General features: G+C 42.2%; 2 long non-coding RNA genes across 2 annotated transcripts; both read right to left on the bottom strand.

Moving 5' to 3' along the window:
• Positions 1-5,529: 5,529 nt before the first annotated feature.
• Positions 5,530-7,564, bottom strand: LOC119322927. Its single transcript, XR_005155975.1, has 4 exons — positions 7,473-7,564; positions 7,293-7,357; positions 6,434-6,576; positions 5,530-5,685 (listed from the first exon to the last, which is right to left on the bottom strand). It is a non-coding gene; the product is annotated as an uncharacterized LOC119322927 (long non-coding RNA).
• A 1,245-nt stretch (positions 7,565-8,809) lies between these two features.
• LOC119322702 lies at positions 8,810-9,831 on the bottom strand. The gene is made up of 3 exons (XR_005155818.1): positions 9,753-9,831; positions 9,353-9,439; positions 8,810-9,082 (listed from the first exon to the last, which is right to left on the bottom strand). It is a non-coding gene; the product is annotated as an uncharacterized LOC119322702 (long non-coding RNA).
• Positions 9,832-17,755: the final 7,924 nt, after the last annotated feature.

The following is a 17,755-nucleotide window of genomic DNA, read 5'->3' as shown; positions in this document are numbered from 1 at the left end:
TCTCTTTTAATTAGCAAAAATTTGGTTTCAACGGGGGGTTTCCCGTGAATAAACATACTCGCTATAATGAATTTGTGAATAAAACACATGCCGGCTAGCCCGTTATGGTCGAATGGACATACCTCCATATCTCATCCTGAGTTTTAGTGGTGTCGCTTGGCCGGCGGTTTCATCTCCGGTTCCATGTCTGGTGCAACCATCCGCATTACCAAGGGTGACAAAACACTATAGTCAGTTTGAGTACGCCATGCAAATATTTTCTGAATAAGATTAGATCAGGAAAGGGTGTGCTCTTACAGAGACAAGCCTGACCTTGCGGAGGAGAGCTACGCAGAAGGCACGTGTATGTCCAGAGCATCGACGACAGGGTGTGGATCATCTCCCGGCATCTTGTGATATGACCGGCTGCTGCTGCTGCATGTAGTCCTTGTGTGTTGGATTAAGGAGAAAGGAGGGGGTGCAGCAGATGCAGCTTAGTCGACGCAGGAGGAGCAAGAGGAGAGGAAAGAGCACATGGGCGGCCATTTATAGAGGAGAGGATATCATGTACGGTAGCGATGAGAGAGCGAGCAGCGCGGAGAGACGTTGGATTGGAGGCTGATCCGTGTGAGGCGCGCCGGAGCCAATGGATCGACAAGAAAGGGATGCATGAAGTAATGGAAGAGGGGGTTGATCCGCGTGAGAGGCGAGGGAGCCAACGATCGACGAGAACTGGAGGGAGAGGAAGTAATGGAGGAGGAGGTGAAGCGATAGCAATTAAAGACGGAAGGTTGCATAGGTTTTTGGGAGCGAGAGGATTTCGAGGAGGTTTACTAGGATGGTTTGTTAAACTTGCTGATAAGAGGCTACTAAGTACGGGCCTCCCTCAAATCACGCTAGGTAGTTTAGTTTCCATATAGTATATTACAATACGTACGTGGGATGATTTATTATTTCCTATTTACGTCAGGTATGTTCTGAATCCTGTGTTAGTCCCGTCAGATCCCTCTCTGTTAAGTTGTGATGAATCACACCAGATCTCTCTGCCAATCCCTGATTAATCATGTCCCTTCTCTCCCCAAACAAACCTACATTGCATCCGCTTCCTATCAAGTTACTCGGAAAAAACACATGGATTAGTCATAACAAATAGATGCTACGTTAAAAGATTTGTATACATATATATTAGAGAAGATAGCAACGACCACTTGTATACAACAGATAGGTACTACGTACATCGATTCAATGTTGTCTTCCAATTCAGGAATCCAGATGATCAGAACAACCTAGCTAGCTAGATCACATAATAATTAAGATGACACAGATTATCCCGAGCTTTCTTCTCAAAGGAGTTCGAGCAGTAGATCAAAACTCCGAGCTGGTGTGCACGGCGACGGCGACAACAGACCGGCAGTACCATGTCAAGCAGGACAACAACCAGACAGGCTGCTGGCTGATGGTAAATAATCATGTCTGTGTCACAATCACATACACACAAACACAAGGTGAAGGTAAACATATGTAGATGCCCCCAGTTTCTTTTCTAGTGGTAAATTTGAAAGCACCTGGTTGTTTTTCAAGAATCACCAACAGTTATCATGATTTCCATGCATCAGTCGTATCAAAATCACTCATTCATTAGCCATCATATTTCATTGACATAAAAAATCATCATCATTTTTTGGCATCACAACATGCTAGAAAGGTACAAGGACACATGAGCCAAAATGACAGCCAATCAATCCAATCTGTTTGCTAACCACTAACTCCTTGCTGCACAATAAAATTCAAATCAAATTTTACAATGGTGGTACATATGTAGCACTCACTGAGACTATACCAATATCGCCATTCAATCCAAATTTTATGAACTCCCAGGAACAAGACCATTCGGCCCACACCCTACAGACAAGGAAAAATTAACAACAAAATGCCTATCTCTAAAGATCTCTTAGTCCATACAATAGCTTTGATACGTCGAGTGAGTTCCCCCTGCCATCAACCATTCGACCGACATCCAACGGTGAAGGGAAAGATTAGCAGGTCTTTTTCCTTTTTCTTCACCTTATTTCTCAAGTCCTGCACATCAAAATGCAATGCATGGATTAAGAAACCAGAGCAACTTCACAAAACTCAATGTTTTATAGTGGGTGATCCCAAAAAGACACTAGACAATCTCACACATAAGTGTTGGCTGATACTACCACGAGACAATGGTGACAAGAACAACATGCTCTTCTCAAAACCAAGGAGAGGAAACCAAGATACCGATACATTATACATAACTTAGTGAAAAATAAGGACATATTGACATAAGCACCCCAAGTATTGGCAGTGCCGCTGGGGCATAATCTTTCACAAACTAGTGGCATGGCTTTGTATGGAAAACAAAATTATTAGGAGCACACTAGCACTTTCAAAAAGCAACGTACCAAAGAGGTTCAGGAAAGATTATAGGAGCTCTTAATATGATCCTACAAAGAGAAGATCATAAATGAACACCATGAAAATTATTCTCTACTTTACTAGTTGCTTTTGCACTGACAAACACGCCATATTGAGCCTAACCCTTTAGCAACAGTAGCATGGAGCAGAAAAAGGCCTAACGCGCACTGCATTACAAGAGAACAACTTGATTGATATGAAAGATCATCATGGTCAAATGATTTTGGTGGCTGGAAGACCACGACCACAGATCCCAACACTAAATCAAGGTCTCAATGGCCGGCACGACAGTGAGAGAGACGAGAGCAAGGATTCACCTGAACCAAGAAGATGTGTAAGACCTCCTCCTTCAGCCTGTGACATCCAGGGTTGTTTCCCTTCAGCAACTCCTATCATATTCAAAGAAACCACCATGTCAGACCTCTCTCTAACGAACACAACACAAAAGAGACAAAATACATAAGCAATAAAGGTTCAGGCTAGATAAACACTATGCACCACCCATACAGTTGGTATTATAATACCTGTTACTCCACAAAAGTTTAAGCAATCATAATATAGAACAAACCAGAATTTATTTTAAAACAAAAGTTGTGCTCCGGAATCCATTCAACAATGGAGCATCCCTCATCATCTAAGAAACAAAAATGGCACAGCACCTGCACGACACATGCCTTCTTAAAAAGGCCGGCATGCTAGTGCTTCAGATCACGATTTTTTGCAATACTTCACAAAAGAGATAACCACCATCCAATGCAACCAACATCAATACTAAACTCAATAGATGAAATTGCATCAGTAGGCTAGCCTAGAATGCAGCGAGGAAATCGATTGGAACCTGCCTCTATAGAAGGGTATTTAAACATAAGACACTCTTTTAACAGATCATTTGTAAACATCATCATCACCTTTTAAGATGGGAGATACTCGCTACAACGAATTTTCTACTTCAAGCTAGGCAACTTGTTCCCAGTTTCATCAGTCAATACTTTTAAGATGGGAGATACTCGCTACTATGAATAGATAGAGAATCTCATCTCAGCCGACTAATCCCATACACAAAAATGAAATACAGAGGAGCCCAAAAACAAAACACAAGTAACTACCTTTTGTTTGTTTTCTCACATTAGTTACTTGTACACTAGTATGGAACAAAACAAATAAATCAAGTAGAAGAAAAACCTGACCTGAGCAACCTTGCTACACTGCAAAGTCTTCCACTCCATGCAATCGTCGAGATCACCGCCAAGGCTGGCACAGTCGAACAACGCATTCTGTTGCTGCTTCTAGCGGCAGATGTAGTGGAGCCCGAGGCTCCCAGACCACCACATCCGTCCTCTCCCCACGATGTGCTGCTGCTCAAAGCTCCATTTAGCATGCCACCGTGTCTTGTTGTAGAGGTATGTAGTAGCGCACCACCAACCTCAGCAGGTGCAGGTACTACAGCAGCTCCTCGCTGATGATGATGGTGTTGGCTATTTGCATGACGAGGGCTGAGCCGCTCACTGTCAACGATGAGCAATGTCACCGTGCTCTTCGGGCCTAACAGTCGTACATCCCTCCTGCTATCTAAACAACACAACACAAAAAGAACTGCCGAGTCAGGTCTCTCACGAACACAACACAAAACAAAGACAAAATATATAAGTGAGATAGGTTCAGGGTAGATAAACACTATGCACCACTCGCACAATCGGTAACATCAACTAAACCATAACGGTACATATGACCACAAGGAGAGTTTATTGCATAGTTTGACTTAATAGAAGACAGAGTTTATTTTCTACAACCATCAAAATCATCGTTTTTAACACTAGTTGCATCGAGAGCACAAATATAACGATTACCTAATAATCTACAGTAACCAATAAACTAGAGATCTTATTGTTTGTCTCTGAGCATAATAAGTGCCTCAGCGTGCTATATGCATTTGTGGCAAGAAAACAAAAGCTTGTAGGCATGAACCGCTGACTTAAAAATGATTCTATGCATGGCTCCTTATGTCTTTTAGGCACTAAGAAGTATCTGCATACACGCTTTCTTCTATCTCCAATCAAATTGTGGTTGAGAACAGAACGCAAACACTTAGATAGCCATGATAAATTTATTCGCTTGAAAATCTGTAAGGATAATACATACACATGTGTTGACAAATCTCAGTTTCAAAATGAATTGTTAGTATCGCCAAGGGTAATACATGTGCATTGCAACAGATATAAACAGAACTAGATCCCCTCAAAAAATAAAAAAATAAAAATAAACAGAACTAGATCCTAGACTTTTGATTCCCTTTGGTCTTGTGTGCATTGCAACAGAACAGGTATATAAACATTAAGAAATTTCTGAACATGTGCACAAGGGTGGGTATATATGTTTTTCTCCTGCACAAGTGCAGAGCAACATCAACTTGAACCAGGAGAGCAACCTGCAGGAACATTCAGCTAGAATGAAACAGAGCAACCAGAATCTCTATCTAGACCAACAAGATGAAATTGGGACTTCTGACTCTCAGGCACCAAAATAAAGAAATGCAAATGACCATTATTCATTTCATCTACCACGGCTTGATGGCCATGCATGGGGACAGAGGGCGTGAGAGAGAGTGAAGGAGAGGAACTAGGTTTACCTATGCCAGGACCAAAGAGGAAGCGGCCACCGGAGGGGCAGCGCGGGAGGCGTTGGAGTGAGCGACAGAGCAGGCAGAGCTGCTTCGCCGGCCAAACTAGTGTGGGATGACACCATGGTCCCGGAAGGTGCGTCCAGCAAGAATTCTACAAATGTGAGCGGAAACCAAAATGATTTGTACTGATGGCAGGAAAACTAAAGAGATGGTTTGTCAACCATTTGGATAGCCTTAAAACGAAATTAATCCACAATATTAAGGGAGATGGGAGCAAAATAAAATTCAAGTAAGCATGGATTAGATGGCACAAATATTGATTAGAAGGTGAAATCTGCCCGAGCACCAAGAAAAATCATGTTTTTCTTTCAATACACAAAAACAAACACCAGCAGGCCAGTACCAAGATTTGGGATCCAAAAAACTAGCAAAAAATATCCAATAGCAATGACCCACTTGTACAAGTAAGTTTCCACTACCTCAACAAGTATCAAGTGTCATAGAGCTTGAGAGAGAGCAGAGAAGAGGACCAACAGCCACCGGAGGCGTCAAAGTAAGTGCCGGAGCAAGCAGAGCTGCTTCGCCGGCCAAACTTGTGTCGGATGGCGGTGTCGTGCCAGAAGGTACGCCCAGAGAAAATGCTACAAATGTGAGCGAAAACCAAAATCATTAGTACTCAAAGTAGGAAAACTATAAAGATGTTTTTTACAAAACATTAAGATATCCATAATATATAGATGCTCAGAGCTTTTCAGCAAATAAAAAAAGAAGCAAACGAGGTTTTGTTTTAGTAAATGTCGGACCCAACTAGTAGACTAATAGCCAATAGCACCATGTTGTTTCCAATCAAATTCGGTTGAAGTATTTTAATTCCCTATCCTTGACCTTTAAGTACAATTTCACGTAAGTTAATTCAAAATAGAAGTTAATATGTCAGAAAGATGCCCCAGCAGGTCGGCTCCAATTTATAAACTGCACTGTACAGACTCTTAGAAAAACATATAGCATATCTATGACTAGAATCAAAAGGGTTAAAAAAATCAAAGACCAAACATGATGCTAGTTAGCACCGAACTACAAGAGACCAATTTCAGTAAAAAGAAAGATCATAAAAATCACATACTTGTGGTGGCCAGAAGACCACTACCATAGATCCGAACATTAAATCATCGACTCGATGACCGGCACAACACTAGCCGACGCTCGATGACCGGCATAAAACAAAAAAAGTTGATAATTTTTATTGTTTCGTTACTTATTCATCAAAAAGAGCCCACCTATTTACATATCTTTCAAGTACTATACAAAAGAAATGTATATGACCTTTATTCATTTCAAGTGGGCATGCAGAGAATGAGATGGAGCATAGTAGAGGAACCAACGGCTTACCTATGATCACATCGGTGGTCTTCTCATACGGGATCGCTCTGCCCTCTCGAAGTTCAAACTTCCAGCAATGGCGGATGCGAGTCCACGATCTTCAGTGACCACTCCGATTCCTCCAACATCATCCTCATCATTAAGTCAGGTCCCTGGGTACACAGGAACAAGATTAGTTGAAGGCCAAGTAAAATGGTAACAGAATGATGATCAGGAGCAAACTATAAAGGACAATACTGCCAGGCAACATTTATTATGATGGGCATTTTCAGTTTGGAGGACAGCGAGCTATATCTGAACACAATAGCTAATGAACAACAAGCTATACAGGTCATCATTTCTGTTGACAAGCTCCTAGAGAGGACATCAAAAAATTCTTCAATTATCAGGGTACAAGATCACTTTTACTATACTAAATAAACTACATTGCCATCAAAAATTTCAGGCACTTGATATACCATTACCTGGGAAATCATTCGGTCAAAAAAGGTTCATAAGGTTGGATTCATGCACTTATTGATCAACTAAAGGTTCATTTAGTCATAAACCTCTGTTAAGTCCTATTGGGAGACAAGCAACAGTGCCGAATGTAAGATTCCAATCACGTGTGGAATCCAAAATGAATAACAAAGAATACTACTGCGTGTGAGATCAAATATACCTGAGTGCCATGCATGCTAGAAAATTATCTACTATTCAATGACTTCAAGAGAGCACACATACATGCACATTGATAAAAGAACAGACACTTGATGTCATGTTTATCTTTCTAATGTGATTTCATATTTTTCAATGATAAATTGATTATGACTGACTGATGCTAGTACAAATACTCAGTTAAGCTAGCAAAGTATGGTTTACATAGTACATTGGGTGTTCTTCATGAGTCGAGGCTGATCCTGGAGGCCACCGGGCAGAGCATATCATTGAAGCCTGGAAACAAGAACACGAATGATACTGGTATTAGACGCTACCAACATCAACATGGTGCAGAACTGAAATTAGCTTGGCAGAAAGAACTGGCTGAGCAACCGAGTCCATGACTGACCCCAGTGTGATCCAACTTAGCGTCAGGCTTCATCATAGTGAGTCGGCTCATGGCCTGGCCCGAGTATGTGTACCTTCTTGCGCAGCATTACATGTGCAAGTACAACACTGCAATACAAATTAAACCTCCAGATTAATGATTAAACCATAAAGAATTTTATATGAGAAAACACAAGATATTGTATCCCAAAATCCGAGAGTGATGATTATACTAAGAGCTCCAAGTGGAGTGAACGTAAACTTGTCCATATTACTGGAAATTATATAATCGTTTTGATTAACTCAAACCATAAACTAACTACCAATCTAGTCTATCATGTAGTTGTCGAGTGATAAATTCCTACTCCATCATGATAAGTAATTGAGCAGGACAAACAAAGCAGAGGACATTAGAGGCAATGTAAACTGACCAATAGATTATTGACATGAATCAAGGCAAAATGCTTAACCATGAATAAGATTAAGTGAGTGGGATAGCGTGAAAAATTGGATGCACTCTTATAGATGCTATATTGAAACCTGACCATATTAATGAAATCTTTTTGATTTATACAAACTGCAAGCTAACTATTGGATTTCTTGGATCAAATAGATGTAGCAACTTACATAGTCACATGAGCAAAAACAACAACAGGCATTACATATTATCCACAATGTATAATTTTGACTAGATTCATTTCCAACATAAATAAAACAAAATCAAGAAAGCAACAGGTCAGACAGACAGACTTGACTCCTATTTTTGCAGCTGCAGCTAGTGAATAGACCTGAACCTTGGGACAAGGTTGTTCTCCTAACCATATTGTACAACTAGATTTTTAGCTCAAAATACAAACGTTGCATCATAGTTTTGTTACCTTAAGAGTTAGTATTACACTCCAAGATGGGAAATCCCATGAACCTCAACAGTAGACACACTATTGTTTACAAACGCTGCAGCTCAGTCAGCGAGTGAGTGAGTAGAGGGAGATGAGATGCTACCTGCAGGGAGCAATTGCCGGCAATGGTGAGGTGGACGGCTGCAAAGTTGTCGGCATCTTTGATGGAACCGGATTCAGTAAGAAATAGAACAAAGAAATTGCCCATGCCCCTTGATGGATTAATGCTGTAATTTATCCAAAATGATGGTCATTTCTTATTTATTCAAACAGTAGGAGTAGTTGCTGATGGGCATGGCCTGTTTTATTTTCTTGATGAATGAAACAATCCTTGCATGTACAACAACAAAGTTTTGAAATTTGAAGAAATTTAATAAATGCTGGAGGCACACGAATACATGTCTCTTGATTTGGAAGACAAAGCAAACGAATAGCATCTCTCAGTACGAGCGTGCATGCCTCCTACAGAGCCATTTTCTAGTTTCTAAGCATTCAACAATCATGAATTCATCCCATCTCTGAGTCTTAGACCAGAAAACAACAAAGATTAAGAAAGACAAGAGTAGCCAAAGGAAAAGGACATCAGGGACTCACCTAAGTGGTAGGTAACCCAGGAGGCAGTCATGGGAGCCCACCACCAGGGTTACGGGGCGACAAACTAGCCATCTTGTCGACACTGGAAGAAAGGCAGCACACCACCGTCGTTGGAAACCCACCCTTCAGCTATGATCTCCTATAATATTAAAAGAACCGAGTCACATATGTGCATATGTGCATTCTACTCATACGCCATCATAGATCAAATGATTATCATATCAGTTCGACAATTCAATCTGCAATCATGTTGCTAACTTCTATTGTTTTGCTACTTATATTCATAAAAAACGCTACCCCTACTTACATATCTTTCAGTACTATAAAAAAGAAATGTATATGACATTTATTCATTTCAAGTGGGCACACAGAGCATGAGATGGAGCACAGGAGAGTAATAGTGGCATACCTATGTTTATCTTTCTAGTGTGCTTTCATATTTGTGTCAACGATGAATCAATGACGTATCACAAACCAATCCTTCAGATCAAAGCACCTGCTAGAAAATCAAACGTGTGTACTGAGCCATCAGAAATCATCCTCGAACTAACAATGCAGTAACTGGATTTGAAATTCACACCACAACTAACTGAAGGTGTGTTGTTCAAGGGAAATTCACAATTCAGTGGGGGCACATGTTAGGATCAAGTTAGTATCGAGACATATGTTGGCCAAGTAAAGATTCATTTATACATTGAACCCTCCGAGGTCTTACCGGGAAACATGCCAAGTGTAAAATGTAAAGAGTAGTGTAGAAACCTAACAATGAATCGCCAAGGGCAATACAGAGAAGCCAGACTAAATATTACCAAAATCGAGTCAAATTAACCTATATATCTGAGGGGTACTCTCCAACGATCATAGCTTGTTTATCAAATGTGATCAATATGTACGCGATAGTCTAGTCGAATCAGCGCTCGACGACCAGCATCAAGGAGGCCACATGGCAGAGCATGCCATTGAGGTCTGGAATCAAGAACACGAATAGTACTAGTATTAGTCACTACCAACATCAACATGGTGAAGAACTGAAATTAGACGAACAAAGGGAACAAGCTGAGCAAGCTAGAGTCAGTGAATTACCTAGTGTGATCCAACTCCATGATGGTGAGCGGCTCGGCCGCGAATTCCAAATATGTGTAGCTTCTCGGCAGCATTAAATGTGCAAGCACAACCACTGCAATACAAAATAAACCCTTATAGATGCTATCTTCAAATCTGTCCAGATTAATGGAATTGATTCGATTTATTTAAACTGTATGCTAACTATTGGATTTCCTGGATCAAACATATGTAGCAACTTACATAGTCCCATGAGTAAAAACAATGATAGGCATTGCATATTCTTCACAATATAGAATCTTGACTAGACATACTCATTTCCAAAATAAAACAAAAAAAAGGAGAAAGCAACAAGTCAGACCGACTTTTCTCCTGTTTTTGCAGCTACGGCTACTGACTAGACTTGAACCTTGAGAACAAGGTTGTTTTACTGACCATATTATACTACTAGATTTTTCCTGACCATATTATATGTGTACATGTGAACCAGATAGATATTGCTTGTAGGAGTACACCATAACAGGGCCTACTGAGATAACTTTAATAGCCAGACCTACCGAGACATTTGTTGGGCGAACTTTTTAAAGACCAAATGCAAAAAAGCAATCCAAGTTTGTGTGTGTGTGAGTCTCTCTCTCTCTCTCTCTTAAACAATATTACTACTCTCTTTTTGCATCCGTTCCATCCATCCATGTGTGTACAAGTGAACTGGGGGAAATTATGGACCATAAGAACAGAACAACATGAAGCCATGGGTGGGAAAGGTTTAATTATCACCATGCTGGACACAGTGTACACCATCGATTGACGACCACCAGAAGGTAGATGACGCATTCAGTAAGGGCAGAAGGTTGCTTGCCGACCACCATAACCAGATGTATGTGCACCATGCCTGAAGTAGCTACAACGAACCCCTGTCCAGAAGCACGATCGTGAAGAAGGGGAACGGGCGGTACAACAGCTCGGAGGGAGAGAATCCCAGGACCGAGATCCGGCGCGGACGAGGAAGAGCAGCGTCGAAGGGATCAATTGAACAGCTGGTTAAAATAACAGGAGATATCAGGTCAGCTAGTTGGTGCAACATATTTAATACAGAAAAATGAGATATTTGAAATCTCAACATGCCCTGTTTCGACATATTTGGATTGAACATGTTCAGGCTAAGAATTTATGTTGGATGTGTAAGTTAAATGGCAATAAACCACTACAATTGCAGTGTGAGTTATCTTTTTTCAAAAGAGATTACAGGAAACTTATAACACAGAGAATGGAAAGAAGACGCGTATATACACACTCAATGGCGTTCGAAACTGAAGAATTTAGCAACCGCTCACACTCGTCCTTACCCTTGTCCACAGCACTCAATGGAATCCACCGTAGAGGTTACTGAGCATCTCCATCCGCTCTATCTCACCTCACTCCTTATTATGGACCTATTAGTGGAGTGTGTATATGCAGCAGAACTGTGTTTGTTGCCACAATACGACTGCACCTGTCCAACATGCGCAGACACATTTTGCATGCAGTGATTGCTTCCGGGTAAAGTTTCTTAGGTTTGGGTAAGCAACCAAGCAGCAATTGATCCCAATGCACGCATTTGCTAGTTTTTCTCTAACATTTGCACCTTAGTTTCAAGTGTGACAAACACGTGATGTCTGTGTCACGACGAAAATTTTGCTTCAAGACAAAATCTTTGGGACTTTAAAGCAGTAGTACTACTTACATTTGTGGCCTTCTCCTTGGCGTTGTGGTGAGCATCTTGTTGCGTGCAGAGATCCAGCTGCTTCACTTCCTGCTTACATTTTCTCCCAGCCACACCCATCACAATTCCATCGACATGCATAAGATTGGACTGCATACATGCTCTGGCCAAGAGACTCAAGGGAATCCGCCACTCCATCTCACCTCGCTGGTAAGGCGGAGGTCAGAAGAGAGTGGAGAATTGGGGCAGCTTGGAGGACACGTCACGGAACAGGAAGAAGCGGAAGTCGCAGCCTTGCTGGCCTGCTGACGGCGGCCAGCGGTGGTGGTGGAATTCGTGAGATCCGCTTTGCTGCGCCTTGCCAGCACCAAGGGCGTTGGATCTCTCGTGCACCTGCATGAGGACATCAGCCGTATCAGGGACTAGAATAAATCAGGGCGGCGTCGTAGAGAGGAGAAGATGGGTGCCAGAGAGGGGGAGGAGACCTTGAGGCGTGGGAGCAGCCGAGCCCTCTCCTTGCAACTGTATTTCCATTGTGTTTTCGCAGAGAAGAGAGTTCCTTTTCTTTCAGTACAACAACTATAACTTCAAAATGGAAACCGAGATTCCTGAACAAAAATAACAATGTAAGCACAGATAACCATAATTGGTTGTGACTAGTTCTGAATGAGAAAATGGTATGGTTTGGATAGAATCCATTCCACACAAATACAGTTCAAAAGGCAAGTTGGCAACTACAAAAAGAACATGAGAAAACTAAATTCCACCGCCCTTTGGTTCATCTAGAAAATGAACAAATCCACATGACTATCGAGCTAAACTGAATTCTGTATCTGACGCTCCTTGTTCATGTAGTTGACATGCATATGAGTTAATTTCTACTATATCTAGGGGCAATTATAGAGAGGTTACAAGGGATTCAAAAATCCGTAAGCTAGATGGCAGCAAACCAATATAATTGCAGTGTGAGTTATCTTTTTTCAGAATAGATTACAGGAAACTTATTGCATCGAGAATGGAAAGATGACGCATATATACACACTCAATGGCGTTGGAAACTGCAGAATTCAACAGCCACACACACTCCTGCTTAACCTTGTCCACGGCACTCAAGGCAATGCACCGTAGAGGTTACCAAGCATCTCCAGACTCTATTTCTCGCCTCACTCGTTCATAGCATTGTGGACCTATTAGAGGACTGTATATATGCAGCAGAGCTGTGTATTTGTCGCCATGGTACTACTGCCCCTGTCGACATGCGCATACACAGCTTCCATGCAGTGATTGCTTCAGGGAAAAGCTTAAGTTTTGGTAAGCAAGCCTCCAGCAATTGATGCCAAAGCATGCACTTGTTTGTTTTTCTCTAACCTTTGCACGTTAGTGTGAAGTGGGACAAATACTTGATGTCTGTGTCTCCATGAAAATTTTACTTCAGGACAAGGTTTGTAGGAGTTTAAAGCAATAGTACTACTTACATTTGTGGGCTTCTCCTTGGCGTTTGTGGTGATCCAGCTGCTTCCCTTCCTGCTCAAAATTTTCCTACGTAACACCAAGATCTATCTATGGAGAGACCAGCAACGAGTAGAAAGGAGAGTGCATCTACATACCCTTGTAGATCACTAAGCGGAAGTGTTCAAGTGAACGGGGTTGATGGAGTCGTACTCGTCGTGATTCAGATCACCGATGATCAAGTGCCGAACGGACGGCACCTCCGCGTTCAACACACGTACAGCCCGGTGACGTCTCCCACGCCTTGATCCAGCAAGGAGAGAGGGAGAGGTTGAGGAAGACTCCATCCAACAGCAGCACAATGGTGTGGTGGTGGTGGAGGAGCGTGGCAATCCCGCAGGGCTTCGCCAAGAACCATGGGAGAGGAGGAGTAGGGAGAGAGGCAGGGCTGCACCAAGAGAGATCAAATCGCGTGTTATGGGCAGCCCCTAGGCCTCATATATATAGGGGAAGGGGAGGGCTGCGCCCCCTTTAGGGTTTACCACCCCAAGGGGCGGCGGCCAGCCTCCAGATGGCATCTAGTGCGGCGGCCAAGAGGGGGGGGGAGGAGTCCATCCTCCCCAAGGCACCTCGGAGGTGCCTTCCCCCTCGAGGACTCTTCCCTCTAGGGTTTCCTAGGCGCATGGGCCTCTTGGGGCTGGTGCCCTTGGCCCATGTAGGCCAAGGCGCACCCCCTACAGCCCATGTGGCCCCTCGGGGCAGGTGGCCCCACCCGGTGGGCCCCCGGGACCCTTCTGGTGGTCCCGGTACAATACCGATGACCCCGAAACTTGTCCCGATGGCCGAAACAGGACTTCCTATATATAAATCTTTACCTCCGGACCATTCCGGAACTCCTCGTGACGTCCGGGATCTCATCCGGGACTCCGAACAACATTCGGTAACCACATACAAGCTTCCTTTATAACCCTAGCATCATCGAACCTTAAGTGTGTAGACCCTACGGGTTCGGGAGACATGTAGACATGACCGAGACGTTCTCCGGTCAATAACCAACAGCGGGATCTGGATACCCATGATGGCTCCCACATGTTCCACGATGATCTCATCGGATGAACCACGATGTCAAGGACTCAATCGATCCCGTATTCAATTCCCTTTGTCTATCGGTATGTTACTTGCCCGAGATTCGATCGTCGGTATCCAATACCTTGTTCAATCTCGTTACCGGCAAGTCACTTTACTCGTTCCGTAACACATCATCCCGTGATCAACTCCTTGGTCACATTGCGCATATGATGATGTCCTACCGAGTGGGCCCAGAGATACCTCTCCGTTTACACGGAGTGACAAATCCCAGTCTCGATCCGCATAAAACAATAGATACTTTCGGAGATACTTGTAGTGCACCTTTATAGTCACCCAGTTACGTTGTGACGTTTGATACACCCAAAGCACTCCTACGGTATCCAGGAGTTACACGATCTCCTGGTCAAAGGAAGAGATACTTGACATTGGAAAAGCTCTAGCAAACGAACTACACGATCTTTGTGCTAGTCTTAGGGTTGGGTCTTGTCCATCACATCATTCTCCTAATGATGTGATCCCGTTATCAACGACATCCAATGTCCATAGCCAGGAAACCATGACTATCTGTTGATCACAACGAGCTAGTCAACTAGAGGCTCACTAGGGACATATTGTGGTCTATGTATTCACACGTGTATTACGATTTCCGGATAATACAGTTATAGCATGAATAAAAGACAATTATCATGAACAAGGAAATATAATAATAATACTTTTATTATTGCCTCTAGGGCATATTTCCAACAGTCTCCCACTTGCACTAGAGTCAATAATCTAGTTCACATCGCCATGTGATTAACACTCACAGGTCACATCGCCATGTGACTAATACCCAAGAGTTTACTAGAGTCAGTAGTCTAGTTCACATCACTATGTGATTAACACTCAATGAGTTTTATGTTTGATCATGTTGCTTGTGAGAGAGGTTTTAGTCAACGGGTCTGAACCTTTCAGATCCGTGTGTGCTTTACAAATCTCTATGTCATCTCCTAGATGCAGCTACCACGCTCTATTTGGAGCTATTCCAAACAACTGTTCTACTTGGAGATATTCTAAATTATTGCTCCATTATATGTATCTGGTCTCTCTACTCAGAGCTATCCGGATATGTGTCAAGCTTGCATCGTCGTAACCTTTACAACGAACTCTTTTACCACCTCCATAATCGAGAAAATTCCTTAGTCCACTAGTTACTAAGGATAACTTTGACCGTTGTCCTGTGAGCCATTCTTGGATCACTCTTGTACCCCTTGACTGACTCATGGCAAGGCACACTTCAGGTGCGGTACACAGCATAGCATACTGAAGAGCCTACGTCTTAAGCATAGGGGACGACCTTCGTCCTTTCTCTCTATTCTGCCGTGGTCGAGCTTTAAGTCTTAACTTCGTACCTTACAACTCAGGCAAGAACTCCTTCTTTGACTGGTCCATCTTGAACACCTTCAAGATCATGTCAAGGTATGTGCTCATTTGAAAGTATTATTAAGCATTTTGATCTATCCTTATAGATCTTGATGCTCAATGTTCAAGTAGCTTAATCCAGGCTTTCCATTGAAAAACACTTTCAAAATAACCCTATATGCTTTCCAGAAATTCTACGTCATTTCTGATCAACAATATGTCAACAACATATACTCATCAGAAATTCTATAGTGCTCCCACTCACTTCTTTGGAAATACAAGTTTCTCATAAACTTTGTACAAACCCAAAATCTTTGATCATCATCAAAGCATACATTCCAACTCCGAGATGCTCACTCCAGTCCTTAGAAGGATTGCTGGAGCTTTGCATACTTATTAGCATCTTTTGGGATTGACAAAACCTTCCGGTTGTATCACATACAACCTTTCCTCAAGTAAATCGTCGAGGAAACAATGTTTTGACATCCTATCTGCAAGATTTCATAAATAATGCAGTAATCGCTAATATAATTCCAACAGACTCTTAGCATCGCTACGAGTGAGAAAATCTCATCATAGTCAACTCCTTGAACTTGTCGGAAAACATCTTAACGACAAGTCGAGCTTTCTTAATGGTAATTCTTACCATCATTGTGTGTCTTCCTTTTAAAATCCATCCGTACTCATTTGCCTTACGACCATCGAGCCGTTCTGCCAAAGTCTTCACTTTGTTTTCATACATGGATCCTCTCTCGGATTTTATGGCCTCAAGCCATTTATCGGAATCCGGGCCCACCATCGCTTCTCCATAGCTCGTAGGCTCATTGTTGTCTAGCAACATGACTTCCAAGACAGGATTACGTACCACTCTCAAGTAGTACGCATCCTTGTCATCCTACGAGGTTTGGGAGTGACTTGATCTGAAGTTTCATGATCACTATCATAAGCTTCCACTTCAATTGGTGTAGGTGCCACGGGAACAACTTCCTGTGCCCTGCTACACACTGGTTGAAGTGATGGTTCAATAACCTCATCAAGTCTCCACCATCCTCCCACTCAATTCTTTCGAGAGAAACCTTTTCTCGAGAAAGGACCTGATTCAAGAAACAATCCTTTATTGCTTTTGGATCTGAGACAGGAGGTATACCCAACTGTTTTGGGTGTCCTATGAAGATGCATTTATCCGCTTTGGGTTCTAGCTTATCAGCCTGAAACTTTTTCACATAAGCGTCGTAGCCCCAAACTTTTAAGAAACAACAACTTAGGTTTCTCTAAACCATAATTCATACAGTGTCATCTCAACAGAATTACGTGGTGCCCTATTTAAAGCAAATGTGGTTGTCTCTAATGCCTAACCCATGAACGATAGTGGTAATTCGATAAGAGACATCATGGTATGCATCATATCCAATAGGGTGCAGTTATGATGTTCGGACACACCATCACACTATGGTGTTCCAGGCGGTATTAATTGCGAAACAATTTCCACAATGTCTTAATTGTGTGCCAAAACTCGTAACTCAGATACTCATCTTTATGATCTTATCATAGACATTTTATCCTCTTGTCACGATGATCTTCAACTTTACTCTGAAATTGCTTCAACCATTCAATAATTCAGACTTGTGTTTCATCAAGTAAATATATTCAACATCTACTCGAATCATCTGTGAAGTAAGAACATAATGATATTCACTGCATGCCTCAGCACTCATTGGACTACACACATCAAAATGTGTTACTTCCAACAAGTTGCTATCTTGTTCCATCTTACTGAAAATGAGGCTTTTCAGTCATCTTGCCCATGTGGTATGATTTGCATATCTCAAGTGATTCAAAATCAAGTGAGTCCGAACGATCCATTTGCATGGAGTTTCTTCATGCATATACACCAATAGACATGGTTCGCATGTCTCAAACTTTTCAAAAACGAGTGAGTCCAAAGATCCATCAACATGGAGCTTCTTCATGCGTTTTATACCATTATGACTTACATGGCAGTGCCACAAGTAAGTGGTACTATCATTACTATCTTATATCTTTTGGCATGAAAATGTGTATCACTACGACCGAGATTCAATAAACCATTCCTTTAGGTGCAAGACCATT

Source organism: Triticum dicoccoides, chromosome 6B, assembly GCF_002162155.2.
Source record: "Triticum dicoccoides isolate Atlit2015 ecotype Zavitan chromosome 6B, WEW_v2.0, whole genome shotgun sequence".
NCBI classification, from domain to species: Eukaryota; Viridiplantae; Streptophyta; class Magnoliopsida; order Poales; family Poaceae; genus Triticum; species Triticum dicoccoides.
Note: the sequence above shows the minus strand (reverse complement) of the source record. Positions and strands in the feature narration are given on the sequence as shown.